The sequence below is a fragment of the Papio anubis genome, chromosome 15 (assembly GCF_008728515.1).
Source record: "Papio anubis isolate 15944 chromosome 15, Panubis1.0, whole genome shotgun sequence".
NCBI lineage: Eukaryota > Metazoa > Chordata > Mammalia > Primates > Cercopithecidae > Papio > Papio anubis.
The window spans coordinates 8,830,177-8,857,424 of record NC_044990.1 but is presented as its reverse complement, the minus strand read 5'-3'; the positions used below and the strand labels follow the sequence as shown (position 1 = coordinate 8,857,424).

The window sequence follows — 27,248 nt, the reverse complement described above, 5'->3', positions numbered from 1 at the left end:
TTCAACATTGCTGATGATTAAATTTTATTTTTTAATTTTAATTTTTTTTTATTTTTTGAGACGGAGTTTTGCTCTTGTTGCCCAGGCTGGAGTGCAATGGCGCGATCTTGGCTCACTGCAACCTCTTCCTCCCGGGTTCAAGCGATTCTCCTGCCTCAGCCTCCCAAGTAGCTGGGATTACAGGCGCCCACCACCACGCCCGGCTAATTTTTTTTTTTTTTTTTTTTTTTTTTTGGTGGAGACAGGGTTTCACCATGTTGGCCAGGCTGGCCTCAAACTCCTGACCTCAGATGATCCACCCATCTTGGCCTCCCAAAGTGCTGGGATTACAGGCGTGAGCCACTGCACCCGGCCTGCTGCTGATTAAGTTTTAAAACGCCAGATGTTTCTATAGGAGCAAAGCTCATAAACAGATTTTATAATAAAAATTAAATGATTCTAAATGGCTTATTTTGACCTTGGTTTAAAGGCATTTTGCTCTTGTTTAATTTCCCATTTAATGCAAAGGAAACACAGTGTTCTGTCTCTTGGGTGGCCACATAACAGCTTTACACTCTCCTTCCTGAGTCCTAAAACTCGTGCGTTGTCCTTTTAGTTTTCGCTTCTCTTCTGGTGTGCACACATGAAATAGCCTCCTGCCTGGTTAAGGACGGTTGGACAAGGTTTCCTCCATACCACTCTTGAAGTTGCCGGGAGCGGTCTCTAGACAGAGCTGGGAAACGCTATTTCCCTTGTTTGATGAGTGATCTGTGGGTTCATCGCCTCAAGCAAAGATTTGCTCTCTCGAAAGCCTCCATTTTATATCATCAAGCACAGTGCAAGATAGGTTAACCTTAAGTACCATCTATTCTCTCACAGAAGTTGGAATGAAATAGATGTGTGTTATTAAAACAGTGCCACTACTTCCTTTAGGTCCAGTGAAGAAAAGCTGTAATGTGCGTAGCATCAGTCACAGATTGAGATGATTTGGGAAATACAGTTTCCAAGTCAGAGAGAGGTTTGGAGGCTGATGTTAGGATCAGAGGACTGGGAAGTAGGAGCAGGGTTTTATTAATATCTGCAATTATAAAATATAGCAGTTTATCTGTTTTAGACTGTATGTTAAGGCCTTGAGGATTCTGTGGTGCTTTGAGATCCTTTGATTAAAGGTGATATGCAAGGGCAAAGCAGTATTATGTAATAAACATATAATGCCCTGATGATGCTATTTCAGAGTGGGTACTAAGGTACAGCACAGTTTGATTGTTCTGAGTATTTTTTTTATGTCTTGTTCTCTACTGTTCAACTGGTTAGAGGTTAAGATTTTTTTCTTTGTGAAAGTCTTTTAAACGTTCATTTATTACTTTACTTTGCATTTTTGCTTAAGAAGTCTATCATTTGCTATATGCCTAGAATTCTCAACTTTTTGAAATATAACATGACAAATATTGGTTAGAAGTTGTCGATTAAATGCTTCATAATTATTAAACTCTTCATACCATTAATTGACAGTTGATTTTCGTTTACATTCATGACAGAACAATTTACCGCTCCAAACCTTGAAGAGCTCCTCTCACCACTCCCACGGCAAAGCTAATGACATATATCCCTTGTAGCATAACTCTGAATTGATCAGGATATGTACTGTTACAATCCGCTAAACTTGCATTTATGAATAAACACATTTTTGCTAGATGCAGTAAAATGTTAATTAAGCTTTCTCCTAGTTGACAGTATGTGCTATTTAGAAACAAATGTTACACTTTTACTTTTTGGTGGTGGTATCATTTCTATTGAAGTCAGTCTTTTATATGTTAATGGTACTTGTTAGTTGTATAGGAAAATCCTGTTGGGGAGATGGGATAGGGGTGGTGAAGTTACAATCTCTGTCATGTTTCCAATAGAGATAATTTATTCTCGAGCTACAACAGTTGCTAAATCAATTGATGTTTTTGGTAAAGTCTTTATGGCCATGATTATGACTCACTTTAAAATAGATTTTTCAGCTTTGGTTTTTGTTTTGTAGATAGAACTCACATTTAAAATTTATTTTTAAACATTCAATAATTTTTTGTGTTTAGCATAAGGGCTCTCATTTTTAATAATCCAAATGTCAATTTTTTGGATGAGGGAGTGGCACCCCTACTGAATGGATTTGCTGTACCCTTTAAAACATAATTTGTAGTTGGTACTTTTACTACATTCTGTAATATATATGTCCTATAAATATAAATATATTTACTTGAAATGTTGGCTTTTCTTTGCTAAGAGTGATTGAGTTTGAACTAGATTTGATAACATCTTAGTGTAGTAACTTATTTTTAAAGAAATCTGAAAATACGTGAACAGAGTATCATTATAATATATTGTATTTAAATGATGTATTTATTTATTTTTCAGCCAAGATCATAGTTCATGATGCGGCAATATTCATTGTTTATAGTTGCAGTGTGACTTATGTGAACCACTGTAGGATTTTTGCAAGAAAATATTCATTGCCTGTGTTAGTAGTAAGACCTAAGACTGGGCAGCAGTGGTAATTTTGTTTTCTGGATTGGTAAAGTTATCAAGAAATACATTCTTGTTTTTATAAGAGTATTGTATACAACATTTAGGCTACTATTTAGAGCTTTGGACTAAAATTATACTTTATAATATCTATTACATTGAAAACTTTAAGAGAGAAATTGACAGTGTGAGAATAATGGCAGAGCAATTTTGTGATTCAAAACATTTTAGTTGATAAAACAAAGAAAAGCCCCGTATCTTTAACAACTGTTAATGTAAAAATGGTAGCAGATAACAACAATTTGTAATAGGAGTTGAATGAGATAATGACAATTCAGGTTTTTTCCAGTATATTTTATGTGCTTAATGAATATTTTTATTATAATTTTTGTTGTATCACTTCCATTCATGTAAGAATTATTGGAGCCCTCTTGTGGACAGGAAATTACTAAAATATATTTCCTTTCAAAGTGAACTTTTATCACTTTTCCAAGTTAAAGTAAAATGTCATATGTTGAATATACCAGGAGAAAATGCCATGAAAGAAAAAGGTCCAGAAAATAGAAAGTTTTTAACATTGAGAAAAGTATACTGAGATTTAATGCCCAAGGACTTTTTTCTCTTTACTTACAGCTCCTTTTTATTTTTCTTTCTCTTCCTGATGATTCTCATTTCAGGTTTAAGTTGAAGGGTTTTATAAAGCCAAAGGGTAGATAAGTACTGTTTACGTATATGTGTTACTTGAATAGCTTAATAAATAATATATTAAGAATTGAATGTTTCTCTAAATTTTTACTTGAATGTATCTCATATTTGGTATTTTGAATTAGACATTTTTATTAAGAAAATGGATGACATTGTTTCCCTCAGTTTTGAATTAACTTCTTTCTACCTGCCCCAGCTTGTGTCTGAAATGGTCTTTAGTTCATTTTAGGCCACAGTGATCTTTCCTTCCTGTAAACCACTTTCCTTTAGTGCTTTTGACATTCCTCTTACACAGGTATCAAATGTCTGTGGATATAGTATAACTTTTATTTCACCTCTGATAGTTTTTAGACATTCAGAAATTGTTGAGTGACTTTCTTGACTCACAAAGTATTACTGTCTTTGTTACTTATGGAAAAAGTAAATACTGTTCCGTAGTAATAGTGGTATTAAATATGAAGTCTATAATGTCTGCTTCTGTTATCACTTGAAATATGAAAACTATATTTGTAGTATTAAAGCTTGAATTTATTTTAAATTAGTGGATAAAATACTGATGGTGCTATTAGTTTTCTTTTTTCTTTTTTTTTTTTTTGAGACGGAGTCTCGCTCTGCCGCCCAGGCTGGAGTGCAATGGCCGGATCTCAGCTCACTGCAAGCTCCGCCTCCCGGGTTCACGCCATTCTCCTGCCTCAGCCTCCCAAGTAGCTGGGACTACAGGCACCCGCCACCATGCCCGGCTAGTTTTTTGTATTTTTTTAGTAGAGACGGGGTTTCACCATGTTAGCCAGGATGGTCTCGATCTCCTGACCTCGTGATCCACCCGTCTCGGCCTCCCAAAGTGCTGGGATTACAGGCTTGAGCCACCGCGCCCGGCCGCTATTAGTTTTCGTAATGTACAACAGTAAATGTGTTTTAGGAGACTGAAGCATATACTTAGTAAATGTGCTCTTTAATTTTCTAAGTCATCTTATTCTGGGAGGGGAAAATGAAAAGTGACTGTAGAATTCATGGTAACCTGGAAACCTTGGGTAATAAGTCATTCTGAACCAGTAAATTTTCTGAATACTTGGAGGTTGAGTGTTAAAATAGCCCATTCTAACAATGTTGGATTACCATTGTATTTGCTTAAATGAAATATACTATGCATAAGTTAACTTATTTTTGGCAACTTAAGAGCTATGATTTGAATAATGTTGCTTGCATTTAATCAGTGTTTATTGGGTACCTGTCTGTGTAATATAGTAGTAGTATTAATAGGTACAAGCTATAACTATAATATCCTCAGCACCTAATATAGATTGTGAAGCTTTATGCGCCTTCACTAGATCAGTAATTTACAAAGTGAGATGAAGCAAGTCGATTTTGAGAAGTAAATATGAGAACGTCTATTTGTTTATTCTGTGCCCCAAAAGGGAAAAGGATTGAGCTTTTCTATTCGTACTATATGAATTGGCTGTGGGGTTTTCCTAGGTCCACCTGCATTCAGGTAGTCGCTGAGAGTGTGGTTTGCTGAGGGAAGATGTGTGAATTCTGTAATGTAGATGCCAGCAACAGCATCATGAGTTTCTCAGAGTTTTTCCAGTTTTTCTGTTATATAGTCCCTTTTAAAATACTTTTTTAAAAGAAGAATCTATGATACTTTGTGTTGAGATTGGGAACAGAGGTTTGCTGTCAAAGCATTTAAAAGAATTGTAGAACTCAAAGATTAATCACACATTTTTATTACAGAAGATGAGTATTCTATATGCTGTTCTTATCCGTGATGACAAGAGGCTACCAAAAATAAAAATTTAGCAGATATTTTTAGGAAAACAATCCTAAATTGTCACTTGAAGGCAAAATCGACATTTTAAATAGTAAGTGAGAAAGTACCTGCTTTTCAAAAGAAACAAGTGTTATGGAGAACATTTTGAAAGCGTGTTGAGGTATTTCCTATCTGTTGAAAATCTTCCTTACAATCAATTTTAATTGACTTTGGACCATTTATTGGAAAGCCAAACATTTTGATTTGTAAAAATACCTTATTGCAGTCAGGAAAAAGAAAATTTTAATAACATTGACAACAGGTAGCTGACTTTAAATAAAAATGTTTGCGTATTTGGTGATAGAATGGAAAAGTAATATGATTTAGAAAATTAGTAAGTGACATGTTCTTCTATATAGATCTCATCTTTGTAAGATAAGTTTTTCAGATATGACTTATGACAACTCTTAAAACCAAGTGTCAGAATACATTGAACTTCACAAATGAAGAAACTAAGATTTTAAAAAATAGAGATATATTTAATAATAATGCTCACTTAATATGTTAATAATAGCATTTTTAGTGATTGAAAGATTAAAATGAATTAATATTTAAAATAGTTGATAGTTAAAATAGTAAAAAGTAAAACAAAATTTTGATCTTTTAACTTCTGTTTTTAGTATGTATTTTATACTATATATATGTTTATAAATGACAACACATATACTGTAGATACGTGCCTCAAGTATTTTATGTTTGGGATTTTCAATCAAAAAAATGTAGAAGCCACTGCATTAGATGACTAAAGATTTCTGAACATTTTAACTTCTTGTGTTTGATAGTTACAAGTTTTCTGTCTCCTGCCTTGTTGAGCAGCTGTAGCTGTTTTTTCCTGTGATCAGTGTGTCTACTTATTCCTAACCATTTACAGTTGCTGGTTTTAATTTGCTATGGGTGTGGAAACCATATTTCCAAAGTTTATTAAAAATAATATGTGTTTAAAATGAACAAATGGTGTCTGAGTAGAATTTTAGGAGTTACCTCACAGTCAAGTGTATGATCTTTTATTTCATGGGCTTGATCATATCTGTTTTGGTTGCTTAGAATTCTCTTTTTTGGGGGGCTAATTTTCTGGCTGTTAGCTGTGTTTTGCAGATATGCAGTTTCTTGATAGTGAAGAACTGGTTACGTGATAAAAAATAAAATTACACTTATAACTTTACTTTGAGCTCGTAGAGGAGAGAGAACTAATATTTGTTGTGTACTTGCTAATACCAGGCAGATGCTTGGCGTTTTACATTATAGCATTTAATTTAATCCTTACAGTCACCCTGGATAAATATAGTTGGTATATAAAGAAACTCTTAATACGCACCAGGTGAAGACCACCAGGAATGCATCTGTGGTGAAACAAATTAGGTTGACTGTTTTGCAGCTAGGAAGAGCATATGCCAGATACCGCCAAGTGTCAGTAAAAGAGAACGGGAGGGCCGGGCTCACGCCTGTAATCCCAGCATTTTGGGAAGCCGAGGTGGGCGGATCACTTGAGGTCAGGAGTTCGAGATCACCCAGACCAACATGATGAAACCCCCATCTCTACTAAAAATACAAAAATTAGCTGAGCATGGTGGCAGGAGCCTGTAATCGCAGCTACTCCGGAGGCTGAGGCAGGAGAATCACTTGAACCCAGGAAGTGGAGGTTGCAGTGAGCAGAGGTTGAAGTGAGCTGAGATTGTGCCACTGCACTCCAGCATGGGCGACAGAGTGAGACTCTGTCTCCAAAAAACAAAAAAGAAAAGAAAGAATGGGAGGACTTTTCAGTAGGGTTTGGGCTGTGCTGGAAGCAGGGACTCCTGGATTGAATGCTATCATACATCAAGTGGAGGTGGGTTAGTTATTGGGTCTTTCAGCAGTCTTTGTTTAGGAGACAGGATAAATGAAGGGGACTTGGAAAGTCATTGGTGAGAAAACATGATCACTTACAGAATAGGAGATTGTTGGTCATTTTGGAGCTGCGGTGTGGCCATAGGAAAAACTTTCTACCTGTTGGTCTTCTCTGTATCTTTCAGATATCACAGTCTGGTTATCAACCGAGCTCATTTTTACTTTCTCACAGCCTAGGTTCAGAGAGGGTAAGGAATTTGTTTGCGATCACATAGCGAGGAAGAAGTTGAGCTGAAATAGGAATTTGGGTCTGGTGGCAATAGTGATAAACATCTACACCCCCTCTCCACAACCATAACTGAGCAAACATCGCTGAATCCCTCAGGCACACTATCCTAAGAATGCCTTAGGTTCCTTCCCAATACCTTGTTCCAGGGAGTCCCTGCTGATTGGTCTGAGCTAGCATGGTAGAAATGAAACCTATTTTATGAAACCGATTTTATGTATCTTTGTAATATACTATGTAACCTCTGGATTGGAATGATTTTAATTAAGGTTGCTTGTCTTACTAATTGATAAAATTAAAGGGAGTTTCCTTTAAACTTGTAGGAACTTTGAGTCTTCTTGTGTATATATTTGTTACACAGTGGATTTTTCTTAAAAAGTACCACTTTGAATGCTTTATATATGTAACAAATAGATTGACTTGTAAAGGATTTAGTGCTTTCGGGGCATTTTGTTTTGTCTTCATACTTTTAACTGCATATATATATGTAGAAAGAGAGAGATTCTGTATTGGTTGGTCAAATCAAGTAGCATTTTTGGTCTAAGTAAATATATATTTGGGCAATTTTCTGACTAGGTTTTGAGAAGAAAATGTTCTTTCTGCTGAAGAAAATTGTTGAAGTTTGACATTAACATTTTTTGTTTATGTACTTAAGATGGCAATTTATTGTGTCTAGACAAAATGTTCTTATGATATGTTTTTCTTTACTTTCATATAAAATTAGTGTTTTTCTTTGCCTTAGAAATAGTCTTGCTTTTGTATCCTGCTATTTTCATTTAGTCATGTTAAATCAAGTTTAGCCTAAAGCTACCTCCTTACATATTTTAAGCTCAGCCTATATTGAACATATATCTGTGCAAATAAGTATAGAACCATATTATAATTTTGAACTGATTATGATAGATGTATATAAATTACTTAGCTAATTCCATATTCATGAGCATTTAGAAGCTATTACAAACAATGACATAGTGGATATTCTTAAGCGTATCTCTGTGCCTTGTCTGATTATTACCTTAGGACAAAACTCTTAGTAATGTAGTTGCTCTGTCAAAAGATAAGTGTTAGTTTTGGGATGGGTGGGAAAGAGAAGGATATATATTTCCTGCATCCTTGAATTTCTGGATAAACCTAGCTTTTAATTATACATTACTCAAATGGTATATGCTAGATAATACTTCATTTATAATTTTTTTTGTTCATGAAAAACATTGGCTAGCAATTTTAATTTCTTGTAAAGTATTTGACAGATTTAGGTATCAAGGTTATGCTGACGTCATAAAATGAGTTGGGAAATGCTTTTTAATTCTCTGGAAGAATTTGTGAGGATTGATTTTATTTCATCCACAAATGTTTGAAATAATTCACTGGTGAAGCCATCTGGAATTTTCTTGTGAAGATTATTGATTCTATTTCTTCAATACATAAAAAGCTATTCTTATTTTCTATTTCTTTGTCAGTTTTGATAAGTTTTGCTTTTTAAGGGATTTGTCCATTTTGTCTGAATTTTCCAGTTCAGCTTACGGTTTTTTTTTTTGTATGTGCGTATCCTTTTATAATTGTTTTGGTATTTGTAGTGTCTATGATCTCTCCTTTTCAAAGTCTGCTTATTGGCAATTTGGGTCTCTTTGTACTCAGTCTTTTCAGAGTCCATTTTCAACTTGAATGTTGTTTTTAGGTTTTTACTGATTTCTGCCTTTACCTTTATTTCTTCTACTTAAAAATGTTAATTTTCTGTACTTTTAAAAGTTTTCTGATATGGGTACCTAAGTCATTAATTTTCAGCTTATTTATTTATTTTTTAAATTTTTTTTATTTTTTTATTTTTTTTGAGACAGAGTCTCGCTGTGTCGCCCAGGCTGGAGTGCAATGGCGTGATCTAGGCTCACTGCAAGCTCCGCCCTCTGGGTTCACGCCATTTTCTTGCCTCAGCCTCCTGAGTAGGTGGGACTACAGGTGCCCACCACCACGCCTGGCTAATTTTTTGTATTTTTAGTAGAGACGGGGTTTCACCGTGTTAACCAGGATGGTCTCTATCTTCTGTCCCTGTGATCCGCCCACCTCGGCCTCCCAAAGTGCTGGGATTATAGGCGTGAACCACTGTGCCCGGCCTATTTTTAAACATCTTTTTAAGAGACGGGGGTCTCACTGTGTTGCCCAAGTTGGTTTCTGAACTCCTGCGTTCAACTGCTCCTTCCTCCTCAGCCTCCCGAGTAGCTGGGAATACAGATGTGCAGACCACTGTGCCTGGCTCCTTTGTGGGTTTTTTTGGAATATTTTTGGAATTTAAAAAATGTATATGAAATTCCCTCTAAATGCAACTTAGATGGATCTTACAAGTTTGATATATATTATTTTTATTATCATTCAATAAAGCATATTCTAAATTTTCCCTTGTGCTCTCAGCATTTGGGGATTTTCTAGCTATATTTTTGTTATTGATATCTAGTTCGGTATCTGTCGTGGTCTGGAATCATTCTATGCTTGTGGGTGATTTGTTGACACTTGCTTTATGGTCAGTTTTAGAAAATTGAGGACAGTGTGCCATAGACAGCAATTAAGTTTATTAATCATGTTCAATCTGTTGTATCACTACTGAATTTTTTTTTGTCTTTTTTAAATCACTCAATTGAGAAACTTCTGTTAAAATTGCCATATATATAAGGATTTGTCTATATGTTTTTAGTTCTCTCAAATTGTGCCTCGTATTTGGAGGCTAAGTTGTTAGCTACAAATAAATTTATGATTGTTTTGTCTTCCTCTCTAGTAACACTTTTTGCTTTAAAGTTTTTTTTTGGGGGGGGGGATGTTAATATAGCATTCTTTTTTTTTCTATCCATTTCTTTTAAATCTTTCTTTGTCATTATACATAAGATGAATCTCTTTAAGCATCATATAGTTGGGTTTTTGCTTTTTTACTAAGTTTGATAATCTCTGTTTTACCTTTAATGTAATTACTGTAGCACATTATTTGGGTTTAAATTTACAATTTTGCAATTTGTATTTTGCTTCCATCATCAGTCCTTTATAACTTTACCTTCCATTTCTTGTTTTCTTTTGGATTAATCAAATAGTTTCCCATATGCCTTTCTCTTAGCTTCTCTGTTATAAATTCTTTTACTACCTTTACTGGTTAGTCTAGAGATTACAATGTACATCTTTAACTTTTTTATCTATCATAAATTTTTGCCTTTGCCAGTTCAGGGTAATGGAATGGCCTTTTAATTTAATTCCATTTACCCCTCTTCCAGTCTTTGCTTTGTTTTCAACCCATAACAACAGTGGTAATAAAATGTTATTGTTAAAATAATCATTACTCATTTCACCTTGTCCTCAAATTTACTCTTCTGGAAGTCTTCATTTCTTTCTTTTTGATTGTATGTGCATCTGGGTAATTATCCTTTTATCCAAGGAACTTTTAGTGCAGGTCTTCTGGTAATGAATTCTGTTTTTGTTTGCCTGAAAATGTGTTCATTTTACCTCACTTTTAAGGGGTCCCTACTTCATGCACCTTCAAGATGTTATTTTATCATCACCTGGCTGCCACTGTTTATGTCAACTCAGGCTTTTAATTGTATTGTTATTCCTTTGAAGTTAATGTGTTTTCCTTTGGCTGTTTTAAAGATTATATCTTGTCTTTGATTTTCACCAATTTTGCTATTGATGTGCTCTTTTGTAGCTTTTTTTTTTTTTTTTTTTTTTTGTAATCTACATAAAGCTTGTAGAGTATCTTGAGGTCCTGAGTCAATCTTTGGCTTACTATATTTTGTCATTTGAGAATTAGCTAAATTTTTTTTTTTTTTTGAGACAGAGTCTTGCTGGTGTGCAGTGGCATGATTTCAGCTCCCTGCAACCTGCGCCTCCTGGGTTCAAGTGATTCTAGTGCCTCAGTCTCCCTAGAAGCTGGGATTATAGGCGCATATCACCACACCTGGCTAATTTTTGTATTTTTCATAGAGATGGGGTTTTGCCATATTGGACAGGCTGGTCTCAAACTCCTGGCCTCAAGTGATCTACCCACCTCAGCCTCCCAAAGTGTTGGGATTACAGGCATGATTACAAAGTGTTGGGATTACAGGTGTGATTACAGGCATGATTACAAAGTGTTGGGATTATAGTCACCTGGCCCAGGAATTAGCTAATATTCTTTAAGTATTATTTCTATTCTATTGTCTTCTTTCCTTATGGGAAGAAGTTACATGTATGTTAGGTCATGTCACCGTTTCCATTCTTTTTTCCCCCTTCTCGTAAGCCTAGAGATTTTCTAGCCACCTGTTTTCATGTTCACTTATATCTTCACTGTCCAGTATCCAGTTATTTCTAATTACTGAGTTTTTAATTTTAGTTTTTGTATTTTTTTATCCTAAAATTTACATAGATTCAAATTCTGTTTTCATCTGTTTTCTTGAGTATATTAACTATTGTTGCAAAATTCCTTTCTGATGACCGTCATATCTAGATTGCCTGTGAGCCTGTTTCTGTTGTTTTGTTTTTGATCATTCAATCCTTTTTCCTTGGGTGCCTGGCAATGTTTTATTAACATTGTGATGAAAAATTATAGAGAATCTGAATTATGGTTATCTTTCTCCATATAGGATTTCATATCCTCTGGTGAGTAGTTAGAAAAACATTGATTACTTTGATTCATAAGTGACTGATATGACATGAGCCTGAATTCAGGGCAGTCAGGAAATTCTGATAGCCTCACTATTGGTGCACTACTGGTATATAGCCCTTAGCTAAGGTCTCGGTTGAAAGTTTGGCATATTTACCAAGATACCTCTTCCTTGGCAAGTCCCGAATTTCAAGTGTCATGAGGCTGATGAAAGCTTTTTTTAAAAACCTCTTTTCAACATCTTTTTCTTGGGATTTCCTGAATTTCAGTCCATGCAGTTTATGATTCAGCACATTCCTGGAGAGAGAAAGTTGAACAGAATATTGGGCTCCTTTCTTTGAGGTTCCTTTTTATTTTCCTGAGATCCTGAATTCCTGGCTCCTTGGTGGTGCAACATCCACTTTTTGTGTCTTCCTCGCCCAGTGAGACTCATCCAACTTCTGGGATGCTGCTTTCTGCTTGGCCTTTTGCTCTGTGCTGGTAATTGGCAAATACCTCAAGGGGGAATTGAAGTGAGATCTTCAAAGTGTTTCCCTTCTCTAAGGAATCTTGGCTTCTCAAGTCCTGACTCTTGGTTGTTCTCCCGAAACCTTCAAATAGCTGGGGATTTAGGGGCATTTTATATAACCTTTATAGTTGTTTTCCATGGGAAATTTGGTCTGATATTGCTGTTCTCTCATAGATAACCTAATTGCCTTTTCTTTTCGTACCCTGGTTTTATTTTATTTTTTATTTTTTATTTATTTATTTACTTATTTTTGCTGTTTTGTGCTGTAGAATCGGCAGTCCTCTCTCTCTTCTATTCTTCTAGTTGCTAAGAACAGCTAAAACTAATTACTATGTTACTTACCATTGCACCATCAGCCAAGCAGTTGCTTAAGTCAGACATCTCTTGGAACCATCCTTGATTCGTCTCTTTTCCTCATTCTTTATATTCAGTCACTTTGGAAGTATATCTAGAATCCATCTACTTCTCTTCATCTCCATGCTACCAACATAGTTCAAGCACCCTGTCTCTCCTGGACTATTGAATTAATCTTGGAACTAATCCTTCTAATTTCATTCACATTCCCTGTAGTACCTTTTCCAAAAATACCTTGAGTGTTTTCCATTGAAGAATAAATTTCCATAGAATAAAATTACAAATCCTTACCTTGGGCCTTCAGGGTCCTGCATGATCTAACTCCTGCCTAACATAATTATCTCATCTCATTTGATTTACTATGCTTTAATTATATTGGCTCCCTTTCAGTTCCTCAAACATGCCTACAAGCCCTGTCCCACAGCAGGGCTGAGTCTTTGCCTAGGATATTCGTCAATATACTTCTTCTTTTTTTTTTGAGACAGTGTCTAACTCTGCCGCCAGGCTGGAGTGCAGTGGCGTGATCTCGACTCACTGCAACCTCCGCCTCCCAGGTTCAAGTGATTCTCCTGCCTCAGCCTCCCGAGTAGCTGGGACTACAGGCGTGCACCACCATGCCCAGCTAATTTTTGTACTTTTAGTAGAGATGGGGTTTCACCATGTTGGCCAGGATGGTCTTGATTTCTTGACCTCATGATCCACCTGCCTGGGCCTCCCAAAGTGATGGGATTAGAGGCATGAGCCACTGCGCCCGGCCTGGATGTTCATCGGTATACTTCTGTACCCACTCTGCATCACTGAGTCTTCGCTTAGGATACTCATCAGTATGCTTCTGTACCCTCTCTGCATCTGCATGGGTAGTTTTTCTTTCTTCAAGAAACTTTTCCTGACATCTAAAGTTGAGAGCCCTTACTCCCTTGGTTTCTGTTGCAAGACCATATTGATTTCTTCTGGAGCACGTATCACACTTTGTAATTCAGTTATTTGTCCTTGCCAGTAGGCCATAGATTCCAGGAGGGTAGATATATATATATTTTATTTGCTGCCATAACCAGTACTTAGTATAGTGCCTTTTGTATAGTAGATGTTTCATAAAGGTTTGTGGATTAAAGGAGTAAAATGATTGCTTACAGACACTGTGCCAAGCTTATTACTTGGAACAAATTTAATCCGTCAGAAAACTCTCAAAACAATCCTATCAGGTAGGTAGGTGCTACTGTTAACTTCATTTCATTGATAGAGAAAGTGAAGTTTAGTAATGTTTGATTATTTTCAGGAAGCCAGCTAGCTAGGTAGCCTTTTTTGTGTTCTTGGATTTTTTGATTTTCTAACTTTTTGACCATTCTTCACTTTGTCGTATCCTCTTTACTATATTTTAAAGCCAATGGTTATGGTTATACTAATACTCTGATATTTTAACTTCAGCTTCTGGCCTTTGCTTAACATTTAATTTTTAGCATTTTAAATCAGCATGTAATTTAATAATTTAAATGTGAATTTTAACATTTGTTTATCATTAAGCCAAAATGTCAGAAAATAAATTTGAAAGTCGAATGGAAGTTTTGAGAAAGCATTAACTGAAGTTTGGTGTCTTTAATAGGACTTAAGTACTTTAAGTGGTGGATTGCTATGCGGCTATCAAGTATTGTGATTTTTCGAGCTATAAAATCTTTCTCATTACTTTGTGACTGTAAAGAGAAAGACTGTATTATAATTATATGTATTTGAATATATTATGTCATACATGAAGAAAACATTTTTGAGCCTTTTATATTTAAAGAACTATTTAGTTATCCATATTTTTTCATTTTAGCATCCAAAAAGATCAACAGAATTTTCATGGTAGGTATCATTTTTATGCTTACTTACTAGTCTACATGTAATCATTCTGTTCTTTTTATTTCTTTTTTTTTTTCTCGAGATGGAGTCTTGCTCTGTCGCCCAGGCTGGAGTGCAGTGTGGCGTGATCTCAACTCACTGCAACCTCTTGAGTTCAAGTGATTCTCCTGCCTCAGCCTCCCAAGTAGCTGGGATTACAGGCACACGCCACCCATGCCCGGCTAATTTTTGTATTCTTAGTAGAGATGGGGTCACCATGTTGGCCAGGCTGGTCTCGAACTCTTGACCTCGTGATCTGCCCGCCTCGGCCTCCCAAAGTGCTGAGATGACAGGTGTGAACCACTGCGTTATTTATTCAGACAGTCAATAAGTATTTGTTGAGTACTTCCTATGTGTCAGACGCTCTTTTAGGTGCTGGTGTATAGTGGTGAATGAAGCAAACAAATCCTTCTCCTAATAGAGCTTACATTTAAATGGTAAAGATACAGACATTGAACAAAATAAGTGAAGTATATTGTATATTAGATGGCGGTAAGTATTAAGAAAAAGCAGTAAAGGGGGTTGGGAGTGCTAAGAGTATGTCTGTGTTCAGTTTTAAATAGTGGGAGCAGGGAAGGGCTCACAGAGATGTTGACATTTATGCAAGAGTCTAAAGGAGGTGGGGAACAAGCCATGCAGCTCTCTTGGGGAATTGTATTCTAGGCAGAGGGAATATTCCCTCATTGGAGTCTTTGTTCTTTTTAAATTTCTCAGTGTGTCTTCTGCCATTTCCTCACATTTTTATGTTTCTTGTGGCATTTGTTTTCTGTCCTGTGTGATCTAAGTGGTCTCATTATTTTCCTCACTAATTTGGGCAGCAAACATTTTTGGGTGCCAGTGTCCTAGATAGATCCTGTCAATAGAGCCAATCATTTTTCTCTAATGTGTTTCAAATCAATTTTCTCTTGTATCTCCACTACTTTGTAACCCGATCTCCATCCAGATGTCTTTTTACTTTAGTTATCCACTACTGTCTGCCTTCCACTGTTTTCCCAGATTTGTCTATGGAAAATACAGATCTCAGTGTCTGACTGACTATACTACCTACTAATGGCTGGCTCTCACTCACATGCTAATCCAGGCCAACCTTCTTACCATGACAGCATTAAGGCTCTTCTCTTGGCAGTTGGGCCGCAGTCCAGCCTCATCTCCTGTTGGCCCCTTGTATGTACCCTGTGTTTGAGTTGTAATGAACCCCTGCTTGTTCATAATCTTTCTTTTAACTCCTGTGCTGCTCTCTCATCCTTGCAGAGCCTTCCCTTTCTGCTTAAAGTGGACCTTGACTTCTCTTTATCTTGCTCCATTTGCACCTGAGACTTGTCCTCAACTGCAGTGCTGATTCCTTGGTAGTGTTTTATAATTTTGTCAGGCAACTAGACACTGTAAGTATGGAACATGCTGGGACCTCCAAATTAAAAATGACAGTTGGTACAAAGCTGACTTCTAGGAGGGACCAAGGAAAAGTAGCCAGAGTGGCAGGATAGCTTCTTCCTTCAGGGATTGCCCGCAATGTAAAGCGTAGACTCCAGAGGAACAGTGCTAGCTTAAATCCTATGCAGGCATCAGTATTTCCGGTTCTGATGGCCCGGGGATTTCTAGGTAGTAGTGAGTCTCAGCATTATTTGTCATAAAGTCATACTGCTAGATGAACAAGGCTAAGTCTACAGAGAAGGTAAATTATAGAAGTTAGGTAAAAGGATTGGAATCCTGGCTAATTGGTCTGAAATTCAGAGCTAGGCCACAGAATTAGTTGCTCTTTCGTAATTTTCATTATCTGTACTCTAGCAACTGTAAGTATTTTTATGTGTTTCTCCCACTAAACAGACTATGTACTCTTTGAGGGCGGAAAGAGGCCTTATCTTTCTAAACCCCTGTATCTAGCACAGTACCTACTAAATAAGGAAAACTCAATGAATGTTGAATTAGCACTGCAGGTGTCTGATAGAACTTTGCACAATCATGGAAATGTTCTTTATTGTGTTGTCTAATAAGGTAGCCACTTGCTGGGCTACATGTGTCTATTGAGCACTTTCATCACGGCTAGTGTTTAAGGAGTGAATTTTTACTTATGTTTAATTTTAATGAAAATATGTGTATCTAGTGGCTACTGTTATTGGACAATGCATGTGTATGGTTTATATGATTAATTCTTTCAGTGGACTAAAAAGATCTTTGACTGTTTTTGGTTTTTTGTTTGTTTGTTTTTGGCTTGTATGCCAAGTGGTCCCAGATTGCTAAGGTTTTCGTTTTACTTTTTGTGATTTTTCAGTTTTCTTCTTCTCAATGTCAGCATTCTTTTTTTTTTTTTCTTTCTATCATTAAGCTGTCATCAGCCTTTCTTTCAACTTTTCTGATTTTAGTCAGTTCTCATATAGAAAGACATATAATCAAGGTAGTAGAATTATTATTATTATTATTATTTATTTTTTTTTTTTTTTGAGACGGAGTTTCGCTCTTGTTGCCCAGGCTGGAGTGCAATGGCGCGATCTCGGCTCACCACAACCTCTGTCTCCTGGGTTCAAGCCATTCTCCTGCCTCAGCCTCCTGAGTAGCTGGGATTACAGGCATGCGCCACCACCCTGGCTGATTTTGTATATTTAGTAGAGATGGGGTTTCTCCGTGTTGGTCAGGCTGGTCTTGAACTCCCGACTTCAGGTGATCCACCCTCCTCGGCCTCCCAGTGCTGGGATTACAGGTGTGAGCCACTGCAGCCGGCAGGAATTATCTTTTTTAAAAGAGCAAGTAGTGTAGGAATCTGTGAGTCATTTTACCTCTCCTTAACTTCCGTAAGAGTGTGAAATTAGTCCTCGGGAAAGAAGAGAAGTCTAAAAAGTATAAATTTATGTGAGCATTCAGTTGAAGAAAAAATACCAATGTGAGATTAGATGAGTCACCAAGGGAGGGAGGGAGGATACCCTGAAGGCACAACCCCTCTATTTGGGAACAAGGGAATTAAAAAAGTGAGAAAAGGAACAGAGTTACAGGAAAAAAGAAAATGACAAAAATGCTGGATTGTCATTTAAGGCATATAGGGAGAAACTCCAGGAGGAAGAGTGGTCAGCAACAGCAGATACAGCAAGGAGGTGAGGAATATTGTGTAATTTGGTGAAAGCTGTATGGGTCTCAATACATTATCAGATATTTCAATGTGGTCAAGAGTGTTTTTAATATAATTCTTGTAGTTTTCTTTCGTATTGATATGCTAGGCATAGAAGTATTCAGTATGTCCATTTTTTTGGAAGTCATTTTTTCCATTCTTGTGCCTGTATCTATATTTTCCCAACACTTTCTAATTGTCAAAATATTTTGCTTTGCTACTGCGTATAATCAGGACAGGCATTAATAGTGCTTGCTTTTTGCTCTGAAATTATTCCTTTTTAATCCTACTCAGGTGAATTTTTCTGTTACAGAATAATAGGGCTGTTGGTTCAGTAGCAATCATCTAGTTCATGCTTTGATGCAGAGTTTGCAAAGAGATGTTTCTTATTAAATTCTTTGTACCCAGAGAAAGAGTTTTACTAAAAAAAATTGGGAAATCAGATTCCCAGCTGAATAGGAGAGAAACAAATGGCTTTTTCATTCCCCAAAGTACTGTCTATCTTACTCCTTTGGGACTTAGAACAGGCAGCCAAGAAAAATCAAAAGCTGGGAAAACTTTTGCCCTAAATACCTTTATTCTGGGTTCATTGATAAGTTGTATGTACTGCAGACTGCAGATGTAAGCTTGTTATTATATTTTTGCTTTTCAAATTATGCCAACACGTGAGTCATTTCTGGAAGAAATGCTGACATATCTCATTTCTCAATTAGAACCACTAGATGGACAGCTGAAGTCTTCCTTGAGTAGTTCAAGTGGCTATCCCAGGGTGGACAAAAGGGATAGCAGTCTACTCTGAAACTGTAAAACCCGTTTTTTGTTTCCCAGGTGACTTGAATAACTTATATAACTTATAATTACCTGAAAAGCACACCAAAAATAATCACAGGTGCAAAAGGGAGGTTTTCCAGAATAGGCACATCAGATTATGACAAAGATAGGAACAATGGTCTAGCCACTCACTGTGTTTGAAAACATAGTATATATGTGGTCACATATTAGATGATTCATTCAAGCTAGAAGAGTAACTTTCCCAAATTGACCATTCTTGTCTTAATATTTTAAGAACATATTTTAATTAAAAATAATAGGAGTAATTTCTTATAAATTTATAATTGATGTGACTATTTTAATAACATAAAAACAATATTTTTAAACAATTAACTTTTCAGAAGGAAAGCTAATTATCATTATGCAGCGTCAACTATGTGGTTGCCGCTCAGTTATCCTCCATAGTAAAGTTAATGACGTGTATTCCTTCTGTGATTTCTCAATGTACTTGACCAGTGGTTCCTAAAGAGAAGTATTTATGTGGCTTGTCCCATTTTGTCCTTTCTTGGCCATACTCTATTTATTTTTATCTGTCTGCTCTTAAAAAATCTACATTTGCGGCCGGGTGCTGTGGCTCACACCCGTAATCCCAGCCCTGTGGGAGGCCGAGGTGGGCAGATCACCTGAGGTTGGGAGTTCGAGACCAGCCTGACAAACATGGAGAAACCCGTCTCTTCTAAAAATACAAAATTAGCCCCAGGCGTGGTGGCGCATGCCTGTAATCCCAGCTACTTGGGAGGCTGAGGCAGGAGAATCACTTGAACCCGGGAGGCGGAGGTTGCAGTGAGCCGAGATCACACCATTGCACTTCAGCCTGGGCAACAAGAGCGAAACTCCGTCTCAAAAAAAAAAAAAAAAAAAAAAAAAAAAACCTGAATTTACCGTTTTATTTTTTCTTTCATTCTAATTTTGTAACTAATTAGAAAAGCAATAAGATTATTGTAAAACTTGTAAAATAGAAAACATTTTAAGGAAAATAGTGCCATTTATAAAATTCTTCTTACATATGAATACTATTAATGTTTTTTCTCTCTACACTCCAGATTTTTTTATGTGTGATGTGATGTGTGTGTGTGTGTGTGTGTGTATACAGATGATAATTCATTTTGAAATGTTCTAACTTGGGGAGGTCTTAAAGATCCAGTTTAATTAAGGGTCCTTTTATGTGCCCTTTTGTGTAGGCAATTTACACTCACTCGAAAGAAAACCTTTAGTTCTTTGAGTTTTTCGATAGGATAAAACAGGCTTCTTTTTAACACATCATAGCTGTACCATATTTCCTTTCTAAAATGCAGTCTTTGGCCAGGTGTGGTGGTTCGTGCCTGTAATCCCAGCTACTGGTGAGTCTGAGATGGGTTGATCACTTCAGCCCAGTAGTTTGAGACTGCAGTGAGCTGTGATTGTGCTACTGCATTCTACCTCAGGTGATTCTATAGAGTAATATGGTTGTGCCAGTGACTAGAAACACTTTTCTAATTTTAATCCTGTAATTTCACTAAGATCAAAGCAAATTGAAACTCACCTAAACCAGACTATTTCAGTAGAATCAAAAGGCGCAGAGGTTTGAGTTTATATTTGAGATTTGTGGGATGCTTGTTTTAAAATCTTTGAGAGCTCACAAAAGGACTGTTTTGTTTTTAACTGTTCCCTCCTTCAGTCACTACTTTAATCCTATTGCTAGATTTGTAAATACGTATATGGTATCTATATACATCTCTGTAGTCCACAAGACCTTTAAAAAGACTCTTTAGATTTTAATTATGTTTTATTTACTCCCCCTTTCACCAGCTAAAAGTAAATGAAGTAAAAACAAATATCTAAATGTGTGATTTACAAAATTTACACATACATTTATCTTTTCAGAAATCACGTTTGCATAAAGTTCATTAACTGAGTTCAATGTCTGCTAATTTATAAGATACTTTCCCTGCCTTATATATTCAACCAAGGCAGCATATTCCGGTGGTGGTATTGTTAATTATATCAGAATTACGAACATCAACTCTCAAAAGTACTGAATGAGAGCAAGTTTCTAGATCTTCAAATTCAGGTAATTTAATTTAACAAAGAGCTTTAGGACTAGTTGCAGTCACCTAGCAATTACTCATAAAATTGTTTTTAATTTCATCTGAGTTCCTTGAGAGCCACTGTGTTGAAGATTCTGTTTTGGGGATATATGTGCAGTCAGATAATTCATATTTTGTATTTCTGTACAAAATCAATAGAACAAGACAAAAGGAAACTTACAGAAAATTAGTAAAAACATTTTTGTATGGTCTCATACTAGAGAATATAAAGCAGATAAAAGATTTTTATTGGCTAAAAACTAAACTTTGCTACCTGTGGAATAGGTTTGTAATGAACAAATGATATACATACAAAGTGTTAGAAAGCTCAACCAAAGAAGTTAGTATGTTCTTTGGGAAATGAGAATGTCTTCATGTTCCAGTGACGTTTAGTATCCGGAATGCAGTAGCAGCCTGATCTTACTTTAGAGATTTTAGAGTTAGATCTACCAAGAAATGGCTGCAAAAGGTATTACATCTGGCTTCCTGAGTACTTTGATTAGTTACCCAAGAGTTGTGATTACTATGATATGACATAGTACAGCTGTAAAAAAATAAAGACAATTTTAAGTTTTATCCTGGTGTGTATACACAGCTTTGCTATGTTACAAGAAAGGTATTTTCTTTGTGATGAGTTTAGTGTAATAAATCAAACACATATATAACCTATAAGTGATAGGTTTAAAAAGTATAAATATATTGAAACACTGCTCAGATTTCATAGTCTTTTTTTTTAAACAAAGTTCTTTTGGTACTTAAGTCAGTAAGCCTTCTTCTTCTTTGCATTATTTTTTAATAGTGAAATACCAGTTGCTGGCATGTATCGAGTGCCCAGGTGGGCACTGTTCTATGCTTCACACATGTTAACTCAGTAAAATTTCCCTACAATGCTGTTAGGTAGGTATTATTATTATCCCCGTTTTACAGATAAAGAAGCTGAAACATGGAGATTTTAAAGCAGTTTTTTGGTAACTGGTGGAGCCCTGGCATTCAAATCCTGGCATTCTGTTTCCAGAGCCTATTGTGTGACCGCCTATTATTCCCAGAATTCTGGGAAGGCATACTCTGCTATTAAATACTATATACATTAGAAATAAGGCAGTTCATTTTATATATGCATGTGGTAAGATTATAGAACAAAAAGACAACAGTCATTTAACAAATAATAGCAAATAAGCTGAAGGGTTGACTTCAGTAACTTTAGCATGTAGTTATGTTTACTATTTTTCTCATGGTTGGAACCTAATATGTTGATTTAAGCAATGTCTATAGTTAATTCATTAGAATGAAAGGACAGAAATATAGTGGATGATGACTCAAGGGAGAAAAAAGCTTGATATAATGGTTTTTAAATGTTTAATACTATTTCAAATATAGGAACCATGAGTGAAAAATAAACTCCAGGATCGCAAGGAATCTGGGGAGTATCCTAAACTTAGAGTTCATTCTGTGTTACTGTAAAAAGTCTAAGGACCTCAGGCCGGGTGTGATGGCTCACGCCTGTAATCTCAGCACTTTGGGAGGCTGAGGAAGGCAGATCACCTGAGGTCAGGAGTTCAAGACCAGACTGGCCAACATTGTGAAACCCCGTCTCTACAAAAATGCAAAAAGTAGCCAGGCATGATGGCACATGCCTGTTGTCCCAGATACTCGGGAGGCTGAGGCAGGAGAATTGCTCGAACCTGGAAGGCAGAGGTTGCAATGAGCCGAGATCGAGCCACTGAACTCCAGCCTGGGTGACAGAGCGAGACTCTGTCTCAAAAAAAATGTCTGAGGACCTCTCAGTGGGATTCTCATTTCTGATACATCTCTCTTTTCAGGATCACTCGCATACTAGTATTACTAAGGACTTAATTAGAGAAGCTTCTTTCCAGAAAAGAAAGAAAAAACCATGTGTTGGAATAAGTTAAGAGACATTGTTAGGCTTATCTGAACACCATAAATCATCCTATACAGTTTATTTGTAGAACCTTTTACGTTTTTGGAATGGTTGACATTTTATCCTTGCAGTTGTCTATAGAAAAGTTTGGGGGGTAGGGAGTGGGGAAAAAGGATTATTGTTCTTGAATTATCTCCTGTGATAGAGGTCTCAGGTCTTGAAATCAGCCCTTTGGCATTAATGAATCTTGCTCATTAACTCTTGGGAGTGGGGGCAGTGGTGTGGTCCTTGGATTCTTTCTAAATTGTTTTTCTCCAACTTGGAAATATGGTTCTCTTCTAACTTTTCCCTTTTTTAAAAAAAGTGATGTCTTTTCTGGTAGAAGAAGAAATTTTACTTTTGAAAAATGCTCATAAAAAGAAATCTACATAATTTGCAGTATCCTAGTATTTTAATTCATTATTGTAAGTAAGCAGTAATTATATAGCTTCTATTACAGAAAGTATAACTGCTTTATTATATTAAATCTTCTAGTTCTGTGATTGGTAGGTTAATTTTTTTCCAGGTTTGTAGAAGTACCATTGTAACAACCTCCTTAGTGTATGGACTTGAGCAAATGTTATATTCACAGGTAACTGTTTCTTTTGAACTCTGAGCATCTTTCTTTATCCCAGGATTTCTGATATGGATAGCCTTGATGCGGTTAAGGGTAAATGCAATAAAATCACCTTACTTGGCTCTTTCCCTTTCTTTTTACACTTCATAGTTCTCCTTTTCTGTCCCAAAGCTAAACGTGGGGTTTAATTCTCTCAGATTATAAAGAATTTAGAGAGTCACTTAGGTGGGATTTTCTAAGCACTTTTATTTTAACTTTCATGAAAAATTTCAGACATACAGAAGTAGAGAGAATATTATAATAAAACTTCCATGTATCCATATTTCAGCTTCAACAGCTATCACCTCATAGACAGTAGTGTTTTATCTGTATTTGTATTTGCCCTACTTGCTCCTTCTCAATTATTTTGAATCAAATTCCACGTCATTCGTAAATATTCCCAGATATATAATATAGATAGTGATTATTTTTAAAACAACCATAATACTCTTATCACGCCTTAAAAATTAGCAGCAATTACTTAATATTATCAAACCACACAGATATAAAGCATGTAAAGATGCTATCTTTTAGCAATTGAAGGCATTGAAAAATTAACATTTCAGAATGTGATTCGTGTTAAAGTGGCTTTTGTCTTGTGAACGTTGAGAAGGGGAGAACGTGTGGGAAAGGTCTTTTTAAATTCTGAGACAGTATTCTTAGAGTTCTGGGTTTTTCAGTCTTAAACTAAAATGAACTAAGTCTCAGTCTGCTATCAAAATATGCAAGCTATTATACATTGGCCACTAAGGTGAAGTGCAGGCACGCTTGTGATATGCATATTATGTGAAGTCAGAACTTTAAAAATAAGGAAACAAACACTTTTTTGAAAGGCTGGAAAAACTGCCTTAACATTTAAAAATAGTTCTTAGAGAAAAATTTGTCAGGTGATTGGCCTTAATTTGAGAAATTATTAGTTTTCATCTTCATTTTTATTGGAAGGAAAAGGAAGAAAATAGTTATTTGTGTACTTCTGACCAAGTGACCTAAACAGTTTTCTTTTTCCTTTGCTCTATAAAAGATTAGTAGTTTAAATAATTGATGTTAAGTGTCTCTGAATTCCTGTGGTTTGAAGGCTTTGCACATATTAACTTTCTCTTCCTGACTGAAAAGGATGTGTGTGATAGTATCTTTTTTCCTTAGTTAGTCTAAATTTAGATTTCTTGATCATGAATTAGAAAGCCTGTGAGTGTATGTGAATGTTAGAGTATGACTGTTTTCTTATTTTTAGCTGCTTTTGCTGCTGAACTTCCTTTTTTCACTGCTTGATGCAGTTAAGGGTAAATGCAGAGCTGATACTGGTGTAATGCAGCTTCTAGGCCAGAACATTTGCATATAATATGTTCTATACCAGGAGCTTGAAATGGGGACTAAATGCAATTTGTGAATGAAGCACATTAATTTGCTAAACTAGCAGCTATGTCAGATTTTAAAAATAAACTTTTGCTGTCAGTTCAGGCTGGCACAAGTTATTTTCTGTAATTTAAATGAATAAAAGCAAAAGTTTAAAACATTCTCTGGATCAAATGTAATTTTGAATTCCTGGCTTACAGAGAAAGCACTTGTTTACGTCTGGTTGCCATTTACCCAGCTCCTTGCTCTCCCATCTGTCATAATGCTGACCCAGTTTGGGATTAGAGTAGGGATTTACCACACGCACAAGTTTATACATGCATGCACACATGTACATGTGAATTTGTACCTAAGTATTTCACTTAACAAATTGGATTTCAGCATTGATCTTCTGCTAAATGGAAATTTGAAAAAATTATCTATGATTATTTTCTGCTTTTAGAGTTGGATTACAGATTACATTGAAGAAAATGGAAAACTTCCAGAAACCCTCTCCTTTCTAATACATTTCAGCTATTTTGCTTATGGTCTCTTTCCTGTTCCTCCCCTGACCCATTCTTACTTCCATCACCTCAGCCAGCTTTATCATCATAACCCTGTACCCCTCCCCTACCAAGTAGAGCGGGGACTAAGCAGTGATTAAAACATTGCAGCAAACCTGAATGGCTTAATTCATTTTAAAAATTAGAAGGTTCTGCTGCCCATTTATCCATCAGATAAGAGGCAAAATAAACAGAAAAGCTTAGCTTTAGTTATTACAGTTTATGTTTTCATATTAAACGTGTAGCATACCAAGCTATGGTAACTGTAGACTTCCCCAAATGGCATTCAGATTCTAAACTAGAAAATGCTTTTATTTATTTACTCCAGAATAAATAAAATGTCACAGACAAGAAGTTTAGGAGGTAAATACCTCCTAAAATGACTTTAAAGATTGAGGTGGTTTAGTATTTAGTACTGAAACTTGGAATCAAACAGTTCTCGGTACAAAATGTCCAGGAATAATGAGGAAACAGCATGGCAGCACTGCCATGGTTTTTGTCTTTGGGGGATTGTTGTATGCAGGCCGGATGACTTTTGCGTCTCACATCTTGAATCGAGAGGTGATAAACCTAATTTACCTAGCAGTTAGGTGTAACAGCAGTCTGCTCCCTAGAGTTTATCCAAGAAAAAGGAAATAGCAAATGTCTCCAAGCAATAAAAATATTACACAGATTCTTATAACCAAATTTATAAACTTTACTTCTAGAAGATTTTCAGAGTTCAACGTTGTTCCTTTTTTTTTTTTTTTTTTTTTTTTTTTTTGAGACAGGGTCTTGCTCTGTCACCCAGCCTGGAGTGCAGTGGCACAAACACAGCTTACTGCAGCCATGAACTCATGGGCTCAAGCAATCCTCCTACCTCAGTAGTTGGGGCCACAGGCATGTGCTACCATGCCCAACACTTTATTTATTTATTTATTTATTTATTTATTTATTTATTTATTTATTTATTTTGTAGATACAAAATCTCACCATGTTGCCCGGACTGGTCTCAAACTCTTGGGCTTATTCGATCCTCCAACCTCATCCTCCCGAAGTGCAGGGATTACAGGCATGAACCAATGTGCCCAGCTCATTTACTTTTATTTTAGACACGTGTAGTATTATTTTAGGTAAACAGTTTAAAACTGATTATTTCAGCACATAGCAAGAGATTTGCTTTAGATAGTGAAAACAGTCAGCTTCTATGATAAAAATTCCTTATTGTTATTTAGTTCTCAAAGTAGACTCCCTAAACTCTGTGGTTACATTCCATAATTTAGTCAATTTCTTCAATACCATATTGCTTTAGTTGAGAAGGGACTCTACACAAAGTAAAGTAATAATACTACTATTATTCAATAATAAAATTATAATATGTTTACAGAGTGCTTTTTGCTTTTCAGTTAAAATACTTTCATTCATATTGTCTTATTAAAAAATAGATTATTTCTTCTTAGTCAGATCCTGGTGATGGTGGGGAAAAAAAAAATCCTTCAAAGCTGACAGAATTCCTAGCATAGCATTCTGAAGTTTAGTGGAAAATAGCCCTCAGCCCCTACCTAATATGTCCTAAAAGCATCATTGTGTGATAAGTGATATTTTTGATGACTCCATGCAGAGACTGGTTATTTGATAGTTATTGAAAGGTGCTAAACTTACCTACATCAGAAATGTATAGATTATTCAGCTGTTCACAAAGATAGCTCCCAAAGATAGCTCCCAAAGATAGCGCTAACGTAGACCTGTATGAGTTCAGTTCCTTCATTGCAGTAGGTAAGTTATCTAGACATCTTTCATTGAGTGCTTTTCTGTTTGAACTGGCATCTGTTTAATCACTTTGTGAATGACATAGGTATAGAAACCCACTCATCTGGTAACTTTTAGGTAGATTTTTAGGCAGTTCAGAAAGCACACTGAGAATTTCCATAAAATGACAGTAACATTGCCTGAAGTTTTATTTTATGGTTCTGGGTTGGAAAGATAGTACATATTTGGGAACAAAGTGGCATTCAGAAGAGCAACAATAAAATGGGGTTTTGTTTGTTTAGTTTAGCTGTGGGTGTACATATTCCTTGGCTTCTAGACCTCACAAATTGATTTGTTCAGGAAGTTAACACATTTCTAACTTGGATAAAATAATTTTAATGTTAATATCTTTGATCTATGGTAGGTGGGTAATTCATGGTCATTTCCCAAAGTATGCATTTATCATTTTTTGGTATCCAGACTAGAGGATCTCAGAAGTTTGAAGCTGATTTATTATAAGAGATATTTCCCCCACACACACACACCCATTTCCCACTCATCTAACTCATTCTATTTGAAATCTCAGCTGAGTCTTTTTCTCTGGGATGCTGTTTCAGACCCTTGTAAATCTGT

General features: G+C 36.0%; 1 protein-coding gene across 1 annotated transcript in view; it reads left to right on the top strand.

Moving 5' to 3' along the window:
* UBL3 (ubiquitin like 3) overlaps positions 1 to 27,248 on the top strand; it is a 78,981-nt gene that overhangs the window by 2,094 nt on the left and 49,639 nt on the right. The gene's annotated exons all lie outside the window — the stretch shown is intronic.